This window comes from Ambystoma mexicanum, chromosome 5q (genome assembly GCF_040938575.1).
Source record: "Ambystoma mexicanum isolate Mex_15411 chromosome 5q, UKY_AmexF1_1, whole genome shotgun sequence".
Classification (NCBI taxonomy): Eukaryota; Metazoa; Chordata; class Amphibia; order Caudata; family Ambystomatidae; genus Ambystoma; species Ambystoma mexicanum.
The window spans coordinates 204,970,972-204,990,802 of NC_090933.1; positions in this window are offsets into that span (position 1 = coordinate 204,970,972).

A 19,831-nucleotide genomic window follows, 5' to 3' on the forward strand; every position below is an offset into this window, starting at 1 on the left:
AATATTATGAGGTTCCCTCGCGGGACCCCATGTGCACATCTGGTTTTACCAGACGTCCTTACCGGGTCCCACGAGGGGACCAGGGAGTTAACAACGGGCCGTCGTAATCGGCCCGTTGTTAGCTCCTGCACCCATTCCCATTGAGCCCTATGGGGGCTCAAATGGGAATGGGAAAGGTCCGGGCCCGGGTTCCCTGAGGGAGGAATTACCGGGCCCTCCAAACTCGGAATGGCCCGGTAATTCCCCATTCAGGGAACCCGGACACGGTTTTGGAGGCAGTCGTAATGAGGCCCAGTGCAACTTTAAGCCTGTACATTTAGTTTTTTCCATCAATCTGCACCAAGTGTATATAACCGGCATGGACTGGTTTGCACTAAAAGTTAGTGTGGGAATTATTATTTTCTAGCATGTGTTCTGTGCATTCCCAGCATTGGCATCTATCAGATTCAGCATGAGTTTCACACACAAGTCACACACATGAGTCTCACAACTTTGGCCCTTGTTAAAATTCAGACCATTGCTGAAATGTGGATAATGAAATGGCAAGCTACACTTGTTGAAATTCTGAATAGGGAAAAGCATTTCCCTTTTACATTTTCCTATGCACCCACCTTTTATTTCCTGGGGCACAACCAAAATCGCTGCAGGAAAAAAATCTGTTCTAAAATACATGTGCTTCTCCAAATTGGAACTTACCCTTTCCCATTGCCATTAAAACAAACATCATCATCTTCATCTTAATTGTAAGTACGATCAACCATATCAAAATAATCACCATCGGAATCGCCAAAATCACTAAACCTCTTTCCATGCAGGTTCCCCAAGTGAACCTATCTGTCTCTGTCAGGCCTAAGCTTCTCACAGTAATGTACACAGTAATGTAATCTTTGTTCAGATTCATTCATTTTAATCATGTGTATGCTTTAATGTTTTAGTAAGAATTGAATATCGGGATCAATGGGAAACACATTTTTCCCTTAAGAAATCAATAATTCCCACATATCGCCATCGGTATGAAAAAGGGTCAGCCCGCCTACCAACACCACTGCATCTTTAGGGACAGATATGTAGAACATGCTATGCTGCAATTGTTTGACAATAAAAGAACCATGATTAAGGTGAGTAATTGTGTAATTTCTCATTGAAGTACTCACTAACCATATATGCTTAATCAATCTAGCATGGCCAACTCCTCAAGTTTTGTATTACTTATAACCACCTCACACCCCTTAGACACCCAATAGTCTGCCCTCAACCCGCAAATAGCACCCGCTGTATCAGGTATAAATGGCTTGCCTGGACATATATAATTCTGCTACTTGAGAATTTTACACAGTTATTTAATTTTGGTATCAGGTACAAATCAGGTTCCCATGCTTGAAATGCTACTATCTACGGAGTCATAATTTTGACATATGTGTCATCTTGCCAAAAGGCTACATTATGTACCAGCTTAGTTTGATAAATCAATTCTGGGGAGATAAACGGAATGTACAGTAGAAAATCTATGTCCATTATTTCTGTATTAATATATAATGGTATCAAACTTCCCATTTCAAATGCAATTCTTTCTTGAATTATCTCCACCAACCTTGCGTTAAGCCATGCCATCATTTGATGAATGATATCAGCTGACACAAAATACAAAGGTATATGGCCTTGAATCAACTGAGACACTGTGTTTTGAATTTCTCGTAAATACTTTGTAATAATGCTTTCAAAATGAGTTACCACATTTAAAAGGTCATGTAGCAGTTCATCATGTTTAACAATGATGTGGCTTGCTCATTAAGAGCCAGAATTGTTTCATTCACATAACGGATCGTTTCACTCTGTCCACCCCTGAGTCCATCTAAAGTTGTTAGCAATTCTTTCAAATCATAACTCAATTCATGTGCCTTGTTACACAATGTGTTTACAGATAACTGTAGATATTGTCATGCACCCCAGAGAACCAATTACAGTCATCACAATTGTCGTCACAAAAGACCAGCCACTCTGTTTTCCCTCCTCTTCTTAATACTAGATGCCTTCATAAAAGTCATTTCTAACTGCAACATTATTTCCTTGTTTTCCCTGGTAGGTTCCTCTTTACGAGTCCGCACCCATTCCTCCACTTGCTCTGATTTTATTTCTGATCTATTAAGAAATCTTTCCATTACCAGATTAGGACGTAAGCTAATATACATATTTTGGTACAATAACAATCTGTTCCCTAAAATAAAACCTGGTGCTTCTTCTACTGCTATTCCTGAGGCCAGTCCCGATTCTATCAGAACTTGTCCTTCCACAAACATGACACATGGGGCCTCATTACACGGATGGCGGTAAGGATTAACCGGTACCGGTAAAATACCGGTACCGGTAAAACCGCCTTACTACGAGGTCCCTTTGCGGGTTGGGGGATTTAACGCCTGCTTTTTGCAGGCGTTAAAAACCAACCCGCAAAGGGACCCAGGGAGCTAATTACGGTACCGCAATTTGCGGTACCGTAATTAGCACCTTCCCCATTCCCATTGAGCCCTATGGGCCAAAAATGGGAATGGGGAAGGGCAATGGTGCAAGGGGGAATTACCGCCCCACCAACCTTGGAATGGGGCGGTAAATCCCCTTTCCGCCAAGGCGGTGCCGGTATTTTACTAGCTTTAATAGCGCCATGGTTCTCCGCCATCCGTGTAATGAGGCCCATGGAGTGTTCATAACTACGAACACCAAAAGTAACCAAAATATTTCCTTGTTTGTTCTGCCATACAGGACACCCAGCCATTCACCCCTCTCTATATTCAGGATTTCCAATTGGGGTCATCATCTTCTCCCCCTTTTTCAGTCCAGGTTTTTTTCCAGGTGACTCCATTCCAGTGGTATCCTCCAGAGATCTGGGGCTTCCAGGGATCCAGCACACACTAACTCCCAGAGCACTAACAGAAGAATACATTATTTTAAAGAGAAAAAAACAACTTAAGAATCAAGAACCTCAATCCATTTACTTTTCCCTTTTCATTTGGATATCTGAAATCAAAGTTAATTATGCACACAAAGGCCCTCTATGCACAAAATACCTTATAATGCAGCAAAGACATCTCTTTAGTACAATCTGAAAATAACATAAATTAAACACACTAATACAACACAGCACTTTTCCAGGCAACTGTTTCAAACACAACCAACCTTAACACAACATCTAATAAAATAATGCAAATTAACTGAGCCTTTACCTATTTACAATACCCCTTTCTCTTAGTTACCTATTTACAATTTTGTTTACTAATTTGATATATCTTTACCTTTTATCCCTTCAAACCTCGTTTTGATATCTTCAAAGTATTTACACCTATTCACCTGCTATGGTAAGTCTATTTACAGGCCGATTCCTGGAATCAATGTGCGCCGAAAATTTCGGCGCAAGCGTGCGAAAAACGTGCGATTCGCAGTGAAAGAGCGCATATCGCAGTGCAAGTGCGAATATCGCAGGGAAACCATTGCACATCTATTCATGGAAGTCCGTGTGCGAGTAAAATCAGAGATGTGCGCTGAAAAACTGCGCGGCGCACGCCGGCACACAGGTCATCTAACGGCGTGCGCTAAGGCCACAGCGAAAGCGCACATAACGCGGCGCACACAACAAAAGTAGGCGGAACACGGGGCGGAACACTCGGAATGGGGAACAACTCGTGAAAATGTGGGCGTCACGGGGGAAGTACAGGAGGCAAGTGCGTGGAACGCCCACACGCTCGCCTACAACACGTATTCATGGAATCGAATAGGGCAAACCAGCGCACGGGCAAAGACGCGCACTGACCCAAACCCGTCCGCCAAAGGAAGGCGGTAGCGTCCCTGCGCTGGAAAAAAATGTGCGCCAAAATGTGCGCTAACAAAAAGCACGAATAAACAGCTCTGATGAATGTCCCATAATGTGGACCCCTAGGACAAATGACGTGCAAAGGGGTACGTGACAAACAGCGACACCCGCTGTGTGAAAAATGAGCTTCTGCGTGTATTTCGTGTGTGTACGTGAAGTTTCACACGCGATCGGGCATGGGGGAGCGGGGTACGTGTATTTCAGGGGTGCGCGTGAAGTTCCCCATGTGATCGTGCCTGGGGGAGTGGGATACGTGTATTCCAGGGGTTCGCGGGAAGTTTCAAACGCGATAGGCCCTGTGCGAGTGGGGTGTGTGTATTCCTGGGGTTCGTGTGAAGTTTCACATGCGATTGGGCTGGGTACATGTAAATCTGGGGTGCACGGGAAGTTTCACACACGATTGGCCTTGGCCGAGCGGGGAACGTGTATTTTGGGGGTGCGCGGGAATCATCACATGCGACAGGCCCTGTGCGAGTGGGGTACATGTATATCTGGGGTGCAGGGGAGTCATACACATGAATTGGCAGTGTGGGTCCCCCCAGGTGTTCCCTCTACACCCTCCACGGCCCCTGCAGGCAGCCCACACCACAGGGGACTTCATGTTCCGCAGGCAGCCCATCCACCATGGGCATGCCCCCCAGGCAAGCCACATGTCAGCTTGCACCACTACTACTACTGATCACCAAAGCATGACCCCTGCACCCCCACCCCCCAGTAGTGCGGGGCACCTGCCAGCAGGCCCACACTCATGTCCCACTCATGTCCCCTTGCACCCCCACCCCCCAGCAGTGCGGTGCACCTGCCAGCAGGCCCCCATTCATGTCCCCCTGCACCCCCACCCCCCACCAGTGCGGGGCACCTGCCAGCAGGCCCCACTCATGTCCCACTCATGTCCCCCTGCACCCCCACCCCCCACCAGTGCGGGGCACCTGCCTGCAGGCCCCCACACATGTCCCCTTGCACCCCCACACCCCAGCAGTGCGGGGCACCTGCCAGCAGGCCCCCACTCATGTCCCACTCATGTCCCCCTGCACTCCCACCAGTGCGGGGCACCTGACAGCAGGCCCCCACTCATGTCCCACTCATGTCCCCCTGCACCCCCACCCCCCACCAGTGCGGGGCACCTGCAAGCATGCCCCCACTCATGTCCCACTCATGTCCCCCTGCACCCCCACCAGTGCAGGGCACCTGCCAGCAGGCCCCCACTCATGTCCCCCTGCACCCCACCCCCCACCAGTGCGGGGCACCTGCCAGCAGGCCCCCGCTCATGTCCCACTCATGTCCCCCTGCACCCCCACCCCCCACCAGTGCCCCCACTCATGTCCCCTTGCACACCCACCCCCCAGCAGTGAAATGGCGATCCCACGACACAAACCAAAAGTCAACTATGTACATCAACACATGTCCGCCACATGAAGGCAGGCGGTAACGTCCCTGCGCATTAAAAAAATGTGCGCTAACGAAAGCCGTATATACAGCTCCGATGAATGTCCCATACTGTGGCCCTCTAGGACAAATGACGTGAAAAAGGGTACGCAAGAAACACGGACACCCGCTGTGTCAAAAATAGCGTGTATTTCGGGTGCTCGCAGGAAGTTTCACACGCGATTGGGCCTGGGCGAGCGGGGTACGTGTACTTCAGGGGCTCGCGGGAAGTTTCACACGCGATTGGGCCTGGACGAGCGGGGTCCGTGTACTTCTGGGGCCCACGGGAAGTTTCACACGCGATTGGCCCTGGGCGAGCGGGCTACGTGTATCACTGTGGTGGGCGTGGAAGTACAGGAGGCAAATGCGCAGAACGCCCACAAGCACATGCCAAAAAAGTCACGCTAATCCGGAAACACGTATGCAAGCAGGAAGCAGGCGTACGTCGACCCGTGCAGCATAAAAGTGCGCGCAAACAACAAACAAGCTCAGACGCCAGGATGAATATACCGTTCCTAGCAGCAGTGGTCGTGGGATACCGCAGGAGGAGGAGGAGGATAGCCAGGGCCAGAATTTTTACACCCAGAACCAGCCTTTTTGGGATGCCTGATGACCACGTGTATGGGAGGTACAGGTTTCCACCTCACATAATACTCGACCTGGTCAGTGAGTGGGAGGATGATCTCATATCACCCACCCTCTGCTCCAAAGCACTCAGCCCCTTGGTGAAGGTCCTTAATGTACTGCACTTCTTGGCCACTGGATCATTTCAGCGGACAAGTGCCATAGTGGGGGGGGGTGTCACAGGACACGCAGTCACGCTGCCTACACCAGGTCTTGGCCATCATGACTGCACGCCCATCAGTACGCAGGCACATATACCTGCCCAGAACACCTGCAGAAAGGCAGGCTGTCGTCCAGGATTTTTACAGGGTGGCACACTTCCCCAAAGTGCTAGGTGCCATTGACTGCACCCATGTGGCTCTAGATCCCCCCAGGGCATCTGAGCACATCTATAGAAACCGCAAGCACTGACATTCCATCAACGTCCAGGTAGTATGTGATGCCAAGGAAATCATCACCTCAATATATGCCAACTATCCAGGGTCCACCCACGACAGTTTCATTTACAGAATGTCAACCCTAAACCGGGACCTAGAAGCTGGTCGGCATGGCGATACATGGCTGATTGGTGAGTATAAATGCCACAGCACATGCATGCATGTCAGATACTGAGTAATGTCACAACCCCACTAATGATACCCATCACCACCTCCCCAGGGGCCAGTGCCTACCCTCTGAGCACCCACATGATGACGCCAATTCGGAACCCCACCACGCCACCCGAGGTAAGATACAACACAGCCCATATTGCAACCTGGGGCATAGTGGGCCGCACATTCGGAGTGCTCAAGTCACGCTTTCGCTCCCTTGACCGATCTGGTGGGCAGCTGTTATATGCTCCCCCATTAGTGTGCAGGATCATAGTGGCAGCATGTGTCCTGCACAATGTTGCAACACGCAGGGGCCTGCTGGTGGACATGGTGGTGCCCCCACATCCCCAACCACATGCATGCCCGCTGTGCATGGGAGGGGAAAGGGCACGGGGTGAGGCAGCCCATACGCAGCTGGTGGCTAATTACTTCACCTAAAATCACACCCCTGTGGAGTGCACACAGCCCTGGCACATACCAGCTGACTATCAATGATGATGAGTCAACTGACAGTCAACTGTCACAACTATACCAGCCTGAGATTGTTCACCTGGTAGTGTTCCACTGTGTGCATCCCTACCTACACAAACACCACCAATGCTGTGTCATCAAAAGACACACTTCTATGCTGCTAAAATTACCCCCTTGCAAGATACAACATGACAACAGTGCCATGTCACCCAACACCTCCCCAGCACCGCCCCCAACACACCATGGCATGTCATGCTATGTGAGAGCAAACAAAGGAATCCCCAAAACATGACACAAGTGTCACAAAGTACAGTGTCCCGATTGGAAAATGGCCACACACAATATGCTCCCATTAATGTATAACTGACAACACACATGACCAAAGACTTACCACAATACAATGCAGCTAGCCACCCCAAACATAGCATTCACATGACAGTACTAAGTTAAAGGATACGTAGACTTACAACCTGGTGATGCTAGCACATCGACCACCCCCAACTGTACAGTGTTGGTGCCACGCAAATCTGGAAGTGCACTGCTTACAACATGAACTCCATCTCCAAAGTAGACGGCCTTGTGAAGACATGTGGAATGAACCTGCAAATTAGGAGGGAGACATGGATGCACAAGTGTTAGGCGGAAACCTGTGCAGTTCCCTCTGGGACCACTGCAAAAGATTTAGGACTACAGGCGTTGGCGGTGAACCCACTTGGTAGCAGTCTGCACCACACAGATTCACATGGTAGCTGTGGCTGAGCAGTCAGACTTCTCTCAAGAAAAGTTGAGCAGTATGTGGAGTATACAAAATAGGGCAATTCTTCACAGCAAGACAAGCAAACACGCAACGAGGCTTAGTGTAAAGATATTAAGGTATTTATTTATAACAAAACGTCTATGAAGAAAACTAAGGCAAATCACGGCAAACAAATCAAACACAATTACTCTACGAAGTAGACGATCAATCCCCCTAGCAATATCGACAACTCTAGGTTCTACCGGTACCACTTATTTTCAGACAGAGGTGTATACCTCAACCCAGATGACACTCGAATATTGGTTAGGACGGGAGAGAAAAAGATAGGCAGGTTATGAAGTCAACACAGTTCGATCCTGGCGGATAAAATGCAAGGCAGGAAGGCAAGAATCACAATAGATCGTAAAGTTCAGAGGCCAGGCCCACTCGGAGAGAGGCAAGGCGCGATGTCCCAAAAAGTATCTAGTGGAGATGCATTCAAGTCTGTATCGCAAATTGTTATCGGTGGATTGAACCAGTTCAGAAAAAAGAATGAGAAAAGCTTGGAGGCGACCCAACGGAACGGAGAGGATTAAGACACCTCGCTCGAACCAATCAAAAGGGAAGCCAGGCGGACACGGTACCTTGTTGTGGAGGGCAGCTCCGGCGGGGGCAGTTGTTCCTGGTGGTGGATGCACGTTGGGTCTTTGCCAAGAGTAAAGATGATCTCGTCATCGAAGAAAATGAAGTCCGGTGCACCACCAGGGAAGAGACCAGCCTCGGAGTGCTCCGTCACAAGGCACCACCTTTTGGTCGCGGTTCAGGGGTAGTGGCTATCCGGTTGCCGAGGTGCTCTGCACGGGCAATTCGACCACTGCGTCCTGAGGCGAATACAAAGCAAAGGGGACTGGTTGTTCCCACCAGTCAGGGGAAGAGACTCTCCGGCAGGGAGATCTCCTCTGTCAATGGGAAGTGGTGAGTCGGTTCCGCAGGGCTCCACCGGAGGTGTCGTCGTGCAGGTCGGCTCAGCGTTACCCTCGCCGGATTCTTAGGTCCTGTGGCGACTTCTGAAGATCCAGTCCCAAAAGCCCTGCTTTTATGCAGAAAACCCCCATTCATTCAGCCTAGCTGTCAATCAACACATGCTAAGTGGTGAGCGGGAAGGCTCACCACCTGGGCCAATCACTCCAGAGTGCGACCGGAGTTGGCAAGGCAACTCGGTCCAGGGTGCCTAAACCCCCTCCCACACCCCTGTGGTAACCCAGACAGAATGGCACCACTTTGGAGGGTCTCTGTACAGAGCCCGCCAAAAGTGGAACAAAGGGCTCGACCTTTGGTTTAGGAGTCACAGAGACGAACACAGACGCCATTTTACAAACCGAGTTCTGGCAGAAAATACCACCCGATAAACCTATTTAAGATAAGTAGATTGGTGGTACGTTAGAGATTAATGAGAAAAAGTATCAATCTCCAACAATGGGACGAGTCCCATAGGGTTATTTTCGGGGACGAACATAACAAGTAGTTTCCACTGCCACCAGCCAAAACTCGACGAGGGGGGACGGGACAGTGCCCCCTCGAGTAACAGATCCAGGAGTAATCGAATTACCCCTACTAGTAGGTCCACAATAAGATGGTTTGTACTAGTTCTGTTAGTAAATTTAGGTCTAGTAAAGCCAATGGTGACTTTACATGCCCAGGGAGACAGTAGTCAGTCCCCGGGTATGGAGTCTATGGTGGGTGATCCGCTAGGACACCCCCGTGTTACGGCACGTAGGGTGCGGTGTAACACACATAGAAAAACATATGAGACCCTATGGAGTAAAAGACCCCATAGCCCATCGAACACATTGACATTTCAAAGGAAGTACACACATACATGTCCAAGAGTGGGAGAAAAGAGTCTCACTCTTGGCGGGATGGAAAAAAACAAACTCCAGAAATCCAGCAAAGCTGCTGGGGGACTCACTAGGTTAGGAAATTCAGCCTAAACAGAGAATTCTCCCTAACACTCGCCCCCCCCAGACTAAGGGACAGGAGGATTTAATCCACTCCTGGATGAATCTCATACCTCTAGTCGATGACATACATCCTAGAGAGACCATCAGCATTTTGGTGGTGACATCCTGACCTGTGCTCAATGGTGAAATCAAACCCTTGCAGGCAGATCGACCATCTCAGTAGTTTTGGGTTTTCCCCTTTCATTTGCATTAACCATCTCAAGGGTTGGTGGTCAGTCTGAATGACGAAAGTAGAACCATACAAGTACGGCCTAAACTTCTTCAGAGCCCACACGATAGCAAAGCACTCTCTTTCAATTGTTGCCCACCTTGTTTCAGGATCCTTCAGCTTGCGGCTGATGAAGCAAACGGGGTGCTCCCTACCCTTCCCATCGAGTTGACTGAGTACGGCACCTATTCCTACATTTGAAGCATCTGTCTGCACAATGAAGTGTTGGCGGTAATCAGGAACTCTGAGTACTGGGGCTTGGCAAAGAGCCTTTTTCAGGTTTTCAAAAGCCTGATTGCACTCCTCGTTCCATTTAACCTTTTTAGGAAATTTGGGCGAGGAGATGACATTCAGTGGAGAAGCTATGGTCCCATAGTTCTCTATGAAATTCCTGTAATACCCAGTGAGGCCTAGGAAGGCTCTCACCTGGGTTTGAGTAGTCGGTGTTGTCCAATTTTGCACAGCTTCAATTTTACTGAGCAAAGGCCTTATCTCTCCACCGCCTACCTCATGCCCAAGATAGACTACCTTACTCTGTCCAATTTGGCATTTGCTTGCCTTTATGGTCAGATTGGCTCATCCAAGAGCCTGCAAAACATCTCTCAGGTGGGTTACATGTTCTTCCCAGGAATTGCTGAACACTGCAATGTCATCCAAGTATGCCATGCAGAAGACCTCCATCCCATTTAGAACCTGGTTTACCATCCGTTGAAACGTAGCAGATGCATTCTTCAGTCCGAAAGGCATTACCTTAAACTGGTATAAGCCAATGGGGGTAGAAAATGCAGTTTTCTCCTTGGCATGGTCTGTCAGGGCTATTTGCCAATAGCCTGACGTCAAGTCAAATGTGCTGAGGAACTTGGCGGCGCCAACTTTATCCACCAACTCATCTGTTCTTGGCAAAGGGTGGGCATCAGTCTTGGTGACTGCATTAAGAGCTCTATAGTCCACGCAGAATCTAAGCTCTTTAGATCCGGCCTTTGGTACTAACACAACTGGGCTAGACCATGGACTAGTAGAGGGCTCTATTACCCCGAGATCGAGCATCTTGCTGACCTCACCTTTGATGTGGGTTCGTACGTTTTCTGACATGCGGTATCCTCTGCTTTTGACTGGCAGACAGTCACCAGTGAGTATGTCGTGCTGGCCCCAAGGGGTCAAGTCTGATGAAAGCGAGAACAGGGAGGCAAACTAATTCAACATAGATTTGCACTCTTCTTGTTGCTCGGGTGTCAGATTGGAGGAGAGATTCACTCCTTCAATTTTTTCATCTAAAGGTAAGCCTCTGAGGAGATCCGGAAGAGCTTCACTCTCTTCTTCTTCCTCGGATGATGCTAGAAGCAACGCTCCTACATCAGGTCGCGAGACAAACGCTTTAAGTCGGTTGGTGTGAAAGACTGTCGGAGCCTCCTTGGGATTGCCCAAGTCCACCAGATAGTTAACCTCCCCGAGTTTACCCACTACTCGGAAGGGTCCCATCCACTTATCTTGCAAGGCCCTCTGCCTTGTTGGGATCATAACGAGAACGAGCTGGTCTTGAGCGAACTCAACCATGTTAGCCTTTTGATCGTGCCAGTGCTTGACCAATGCTTGTCCAGCTTTCAAGTTATCGCTTGCTTCCGTCATCATGTGCGACATTCTCCTCCGGAGACCTATCACGTAGTCAGTCACTCTGACTGGCTTGGGGGAAGGAGCACTCTCCAACCCCTTCTTAATCAGGGCAAATGGACCTCAGACGGGATGACCATAGAGTAGTTCGAAGGGAGAGTAACCTACTCCCTCCTGAGGGACTTCTCTATAAGCAAAGAGAAGGCATGGCAGTAGAAGGTCCCACTTACGCTTAAGGGGTTCCTCTAAAGCACCTATCATGCTCTTCATGGTTCGGTTGAACCGTTCTACCAACCCATTGGTTTGTGGGTGGTAAGCTGTTGAGAACTTGTAAGTAACTCCGCAGGTTTTCCACATGGCTTTCATGTAGTGGGACATAAAGTTTGACCCCCTGTCAGAGATTACTTCCTTAGGAAACCCGACCCTAGTAAAAATACCAAGGAGGGCCTTAGCCACAGCCGGAGCTGTAACAGTCCTCATAGGAATTGCCTCAGGATACCTAGTAGCATTGTCTACTACAACAAGTATAAACCTGTTGCCTGAGGAGGTTGGAGGATCAAGGGGACCAACGATGTCAATCCCTACTCTCTCAAATGGGACTCCCACAACTGGGAGAGGCACTAACGGTGCCACATTCTTGGAGCCAACCTTACCAGAGATCTGGCAGGTGTGGCAGCTCCTGCAGTGTTTTTCTACTTCGGCCCCCATCTTTGGCCAATAGAAGTAGAGCGAGAGCCTTTCCTTAGTCTTCCTGAAACTCAAGTGACCAGCCAAAGGAATCTCGTGGGCTAACTGCAAGAACTGTGGTCTGTTCTCTTGGGGTACTACAAGTCGTTTGTAGTCTCCAGGTGCAGACTCGGTCGGTTCACTGTAGAAGAGGCTATCTTCCCAGTGCAACCTGTATTTCCCAGGCTCTTGCCCTTCAGCCTGAGCTTCTGCCTGGTGGCGAAGACCTTCCAGAGTTAGACATTCTCTCTGTCCCTTACTGAAGTCTGCCCTGTTGGGTCCACCTTCTGCCAGTAAAGACTGCAGCTCAGGATGGTCAACAGGATCCAGATCTCCAATGAGTTCCTGGCCTTCCATTAGCTCTTCCTCAGAGTCTAATTCTACCACACAGGGTTGTACCTCCCTCTCAGCCTCGGCTGGAGGTGGAGTTACGGGTGTAACTTTGGACAACCGCGGGGAAGTCCGTGTTGGCTGCACTGGAATGCTGGCTGCTGGTTTCGGGATAGAAGTCTTAGGTTTCCCTTTCGTTTCTGATTTCTTGGAGACAGCAGCCGACAATTCCAGTGGAGCAGGAGTGATATCTTTCTTCATCATCTCCTGGAGAGTTCCGCGCATGGTCCTCTCTCTTGCGGGTCTGGTTAGCTCCTGTAACCGTTTACTAGGAGGTCTGGGAGTATGCGATACAACTCCGAGAGTTTTCAAATCGTTACCAAATAGTATGCGTCCTGGTACCTCACTCTGTATGCTGACAGGTATCTTCACAGTCATGTCGTTACACTGGATGAAAACTGGTAATTGCGGAAGCATCTGCACAGGCCCTCCAGCTAACTTGGTGAGGCGTTTGGGTGCCTTAGCAACATCCTCGGCCTGAAAAAACGATTTATCCATCACAGTTATGCTGGCCCCAGTGTCCCTAATGGCAGGAGTCTCCTGACCATTCACCTGGACACTGTCCTTATAATACTCTTTAGTATTATCGGGGATAGAATTATAGACATCTAAATTCTGTTGTTCCCACAACCCCAGAGATACTAAAGAAACGCTGGCTGAGACTCCAATGGGTTCGTCAGCTAGCAGTAGAAAGTTTCCACTTGCCATTTGGACTTTCTCCTCTGGAGCAAAGGCTAAGGAGACAAGCTGGACCCCTGAAGGTTTACCCTTACATCTGGGATCTCCTTTCACGTGATCAGTCGAGCCACAAACAAAGCATTTACCGAATGCTTTCTGGAATGATGGTTTGTTCTGACCTCCTTCCGGTTTGGCACCAGAAGACACACTATTCTGCTGTGGTTTTCCCAGTGGCTTACCCTTCTGGTTTTGTTTGGGGCCCTCTTTGGAATGGGAGTTATTCGAATTCTCTTTTGAGTCTTTTTTAGGCTGTTTTCCCTCATCCTTTTTCTGAGTTGCCCCAGAATCCTTATGAGTAGCCCTGTTGGCAACCCACAAGTCAGCAGCCTTAGCTAGCTCCCTGGAATCCAATTCCTTCGAATCAGCCAAGTGCTGTCTGAGCTCAGGAGAACAGGCATCATAAATAGAATCCAACATAAAAAGATTTCTCATACCCTCATAAGTGTTCACTTTGTAACCCTTGATCCATCCCTCTAAGTTTTTCAACCCTTCACTCACCCAGGTAGCGCAAGGGGTACCATCATGCTTTTTGAGGGTTCTAAACCTCTTAAGATACTGGGAAGGGGTCTTCCCAAATTTAGCTATTAAAGCTAGTTTCACACTTTCGTAATCCGTCTTATCCGCCTCCCCCAACTCCATTACCACATCAGTTGCAACAGGAGGGAGCCTAGAGAACAACCAGGGGAGCAAAGCATTCCCTGTGATGTCCTGGAGCCCATGATTGTATTCAAACAGTTTCAACCAATCCAACACATCCAATCTCGGTTCATACATACCCACTAATTCCTTCGGCATCCGGGGTCTTTTGGGACTGGAGCTCCTAGAGAAACCAGAGGAGAGAGAAGCATTTTCCATAGACAACTTTTTCATCTCTAACTCGTGATTAAGTTCTATTTCTCTGAGTCTTAACTCAGCTTGCTTCTGCTCAGCCTGGGCATTCATCCGTCTGAACTCGAGCTCTTGGTTTCGTTCAGATTGAGCCAAGAACCGTATATATTCTAGTTCGAGCTTCATTTTTTCAAGTTCAAAATAAGCAGGGTTACTTGTGGGACCTCGTATGGGCCCCGTAGGCACAGCTGGTAAGGCAGGTAGAGGAGCAGGGGAGACAGTTTCGTTAGCCTCTCCGTCCTCGTCAGCCTCTTCATCGCTATCATCAGAATCACGATTCAGATCAACACCATTACTGTTATCTACAGTTGCTGGAGAGATTGGTTCCTCTGAACCAGTACCCAGACTTTGGTTCGCCAGCAATCTCTCGATGAGTTCTAACTTCTTGCCTCTTACAGGAAGATTCTCCTGCCTACAGAGAGCTCGCAGACTCTCAGTATTTTCACTTGACAAAGACTCTTGACTGTAAGTTTCCATCGTAGACATGTTTTTTTGAAAGTTGCTTTTTGTGCAAGGTTTTGTGGTTAGTTATCCTACAGTGTCGAAAAGCACTCTAAACTGTATACTCGATACAAATCCCACCGCTGTGCACCAGTGTTAGGCGGAAACCTGTGCAGTTCCCTCTGGGACCACTGCAAAAGATTTAGGACTACAGGCGTTGGCGGTGAACCCACTTGGTAGCAGTCTGCACCACACAGATTCACATCGTAGCTGTGGCTGAGCAGTCAGACTTCTCTCAAGAAAAGTTGAGCAGTATGTGGAGTATACAAAATAGGGCAATTCTTCACAGCAAGACAAGCAAACATGCAACGAGGCTTAGTGTAAAGATATTAAGGTATTTATTTATAACAAAAGGTCTATGAAGAACACTAAGGCAAATCAAGGCAAACAAATCAAACACAATTACTCTACGAAGTAGACGATCAATCCCCCTAGCAATATCGACAACTCTAGGTTCTACCGGTACCACTTATTTTCAGACAGAGGTGTATACCTCAACCCAGATGACACTCGAATATTGGTTAGGACGGGAGAGAAAAAGATAGGCAGGTTATGAAGTCAACACAGTTCGATCCTAGCGGATAAAATGCAAGGCAGAAAGGCAAGAATCACAATAGATCGTAAAGTTCAGAGGCCAGGCCCACTCGGAGAGAGGCAAGGCGCGATGTCCCAAAAAGTATCTAGTGGAGATGCATTCAAGTCTGTATCGCAAATTGTTATCGGTGGATTGAACCAGTTCAGAACAAAGAATGAGAAAAGCTTGGAGGCGACCCAACGGAACGGAGAGGATTGAGACACCTCACTCGAACCGATCGAAAGGGAAGCCAGGCGGACACGGTACCTTGTTGTGGAGGGCAGCTCTGGTGGGGGCAGTTGTTCCTGGTGGTGGATGCATGTTGGGTCTTTGCCAAGAGTAGAGATGATCTCGTCGTCGAAGAAAATGAAGTCCGGTGCACCACCAGGGAAGAGACCAGCCGCGGAGTGCTCCGTCACAAGGCACCACCTTTTGGTCGCGGTTCAGGGGTAGTGGCTATCCAGTTGCCGAGGTGCTCTGCACGGGCAATTCGACCACTGCGTCCTGAGGCGAATAAAAAGCAAAGGGGACTGGTTGTTCCCACCAGTCAGGGGAAGAGACTCTCCGGCAGGGAGATCTCCTCTGTCGTCGGGAAGTGGTGAGTCGGTTCCGCAGGGCTCCACCGGAGGTGTCGTCGTGCAGGTCGGCTCAGCGTTACCCTCATCGGATTCTTAGGTCCTGTGGCGACTTCTGAAGATCCAGTCCCAAAAGCCCTGCTTTTATGCAGAAAACCCCCATTCATTCAGCCTAGCTGTCAATCAACACATGCTAAGTGGTGAGCGGGAAGGCTCACCACCTGGGCCAATCACTCCAGAGTACGACCGGAGTTGGCAAGGCAACTCGGTCCAGAGTGCCTAAACCCCCTCCCATACCCCTGTGGTAACCCAGACAGAATGGCACCACTTTGGAGGGTCTCTGTACAGAGCCCGCCAAAAGTGGAACAAAGGGCTCGACCTTTGGTTTAGGAGTCACAGAGACGAACACAGACGCCATTTTACAAACCGAGTTCTGGCAGAAAATACCACCCGATAAACCTACTTAAGATAAGTAGATCGGTTGTACGTTAGAGATTAATGAGAAAAAGTATCAATCTCCAACAATGGGACGAGTCCCATAGGGTTATTTTCGGGGACGAACATAAAAAGTAGTAGTCCACTGCCACCAGCCAAAACTCGACGAGGGGGGACGGGACAATGCCCCCTCGAGTAACAGATCCAGGAGTAATCGAATTACCCCTACTAGTACGTCCACAATAAGATGGTTTGTACTAGTTCTGTTAGTAAATTTAGGTCTAGTAAAGCCAATGGTGACTTTACATGCCCGGGGCGACAGTAGTCAGTCCCCGGGTATGGAGTCTATGGTGGGGGATCCGCTAGGACGCCCCGTGTTACGGCACGTAGGGTGCGGTGTAACACACATAGAAAAACATATGAGACCCTATGGAGTAAAAGACCCCATAGCCCATCGAACACATTGACATTTCAAAGGAAGTACACACATACATGTCCAAGAGTGGGAGAAAAGAGTCTCACTCTTGGCAGGATGGAAAAAAACAAACTCCAGAAATCCAGCAAAGCTGCTGGGGGACTCACTAGGTTAGGAAATTCAGCCTAAACAGAGAATTCTCCCTAACAACAAGCACACATCAATACACCATGCAGTGTACAATACTACAACAATATGCACTAGGAATGTATACACAGTATTGACTACAGACTTCCCACACATGTCATGGGAGTCCAACGTCACTGTGTAAGTTACTGTCACTTGGGCACACCCTTTGCAAGCCCATGGTAACGGGAAGCAGGAGGGGTGTGTGTCTCACGAACCCAAGCATCTAACCCAAACTCAGGACAAGCCTGCATGTGCCCAGCCGCAATACAGCGGATGCCCACGGGAGCCACACAAGGAAACACACTGTAACAAAAACTCAAAAATCAAAAATCAAAAACCACAATCCAAAAATCAAAAATCAAAAATCAAAAATGGCCATGTGGGGGCCAGGGGGGTGGGGGAGGCCACCAAGGAGGCTCGAGGACAAGGTGCACACCAACAGCCACCTGTGTGGATGTTGCGAGAAAAAAAAAACACCTCCATGGGCTCATGGCCTACACGGCTACGCTATTGTGAGAGATTCAGAATCGCTGTGGTCGCTCTCATCACCCTGTGCTGCTGCTGCCACAGGATCTTATGGTGCTATGGGAGGCAGCCCACGCAAAGCCCTAGTCTGGTCCTCCATGGCAGCAAGCATGCGGGTTTGGAAGGTCTCGTTCTGGAGGATTATGGTGCAGAGATCCCCATGCACCACCTGAAGTGATGCCCAGACCTCCTCCCGAGTTGCCTGCATCTCTGCTGAGAGCGCACGTGTGACACGCTCCAGCAGCTGTTCTGTCCTCGTGACAGTGGAAGCCTCAAGCTCCACAAGAGTCTGCCTGAGGTGACGGACTTCTACCCTCAGGGCTTCCCTCTGGCCCTGGGACTCTAAAGAAATGGCTTCCCGCAGAGTGTCCAGGGCCGCCCGTCTGTCCCTGTTGGACGCCAACATGTCCTCCCTGAGTGATTGGCAAATGCAGTCTGTTGCCTGCTGTAGTTGCTCCATCTGCCTCTCTGGGGGGACAATGGAAGTGGCCACCCCCTCCATAGCTTGAGCCATCATCTCAGATGCTGCTGCCTGTTGGTTTGCCATACCGTATATGGATCTCTCCCATGCGGTATTGCCTGGTGGCGTACAGCCACCGCGTTGGCGGGCACCACACCTGTCTGGGGCAAGCCGAACTGTGCCTTGCTGTGTCGGCACTGCCTGAGGCTGCAGGACTGCATTCCCCCTCTGATCTGCTGGCCCAGGAACAGGATCAGATGTTGCGGAGTGTGGCCCTGCATCCGTAACCACAAAACGAGGACCTACCAACACTGACATCCCCATAGTGGGCTGTACCCCTGGTGCAGGTGGGTCGGACAGAACAGAATCCCTCCCAGAAACACCTACCTGCGAAGCCACATAGGACTCATCATCCGAATCAACACCCGAAAAGAGGTCTGGTGAGGTGCACCCAGAGACACCCCCGGAGAGAACAGTCTGCAGCAAGAGTTGGTTCTCACCCACCACCACACCCCGTCTGCCACTGGTGCCCGGTCGTGCCTGAGATAACTCCTTGGTCTGCACCATCTCCTCACCCTCAACAGCATCAAGTGCGTCATCCCCTGCAGAACCATGAAAGACAAAAAATGGAAACAGGCATTAGCACTGTGGCACACAATTAGGCCTCACGAGGTACAGAACCAGTACTTGATTGACACATGTCCCACATGACTATAACCTTCCCATGCATGCACTGTCACTGAGTTTGAAGGGGAGGAAAATGTCAGACACTGATGACACCAAGATGGAAGAGCAACACATCAGCTGCATGCTGGCTAGCAGAGCCATCACACATTGGCCTGTGAGTGGCATGTCCAATCCACATACATGACACATGCCATCACACAGATGGCATGTACCATAGGCATGTCACATATCGTTTGACAATAGGGCTGAGATATGCGTAGTGAAAGTGGGGGGATCGAAACAATCAGCCTGAATGAACAATGAGAAATACGGAACAATGTTGTTGCAAGATGCCACTTCAAGGGCAACTGGCGTGATGTTGCACAAAAAGTCTACTGTGGGCAGAAGGGATACTGTAATACCCAAATCCAGGGGTGCAGAATGTTATGGATGAAGCACATGGGTGACCCAAACCACTCAGGCACACATACCCTCACCTGGCACTCAATCACAACCCCTCACACACACAACATACACATGGATCACACACACATGCATGTGCACTCACCGGACAATGCCTCGTAATCTGGCAGATCTCCCACACCTTGGATCTGTTCCTCTGTGACGTAGGTCCCAGCAACAGACTCATGTACAGTGAGTTCAATGCCCTCTTGTGGAGCCCCACCTCCAGTCACCAGAGTAGCGGCATGACTTGAGGCCAGCTTGTTTTTTGCACTGCGCTTATGGTCATTCCAGCGCTTGTAGCACTCACCAGCTGTGCGCCTCACTGATCCAAGGGCACTTATGATGTCCGCGACGGTCTGCCAGTGTGCCTGACGTTGAGCAGGTGTGGTCTTGCACCCTGCAGATATCAACATTTTGCTGTCGTGTGCGGACACATACTGCACAAGTGCATCACGTTCAGCTTCATTGAAGCTAGGCTTCCTTTGCGTGCCGGACTGCGTAGCCGTGTCTGGGGTATCAGCCTGTAGTGGAGGAGCACTCTTCCTCTTTTTCTTGGAAGGTGATGGGGATACTGAGTGGCCTACGCCCCTCTGGCCCCCAGGGGCAGGAGCACCGGTGGACTGGGTAGTTGGAGTGTGGGAATGCACACTGAGCATGGCACTTGGTGCAGGCATTGGCTGAAGTGTTACGTAGTCAGGGGGAACGTTAGCAAGATGGACTGGGACCAACACTGGCCTGGCTG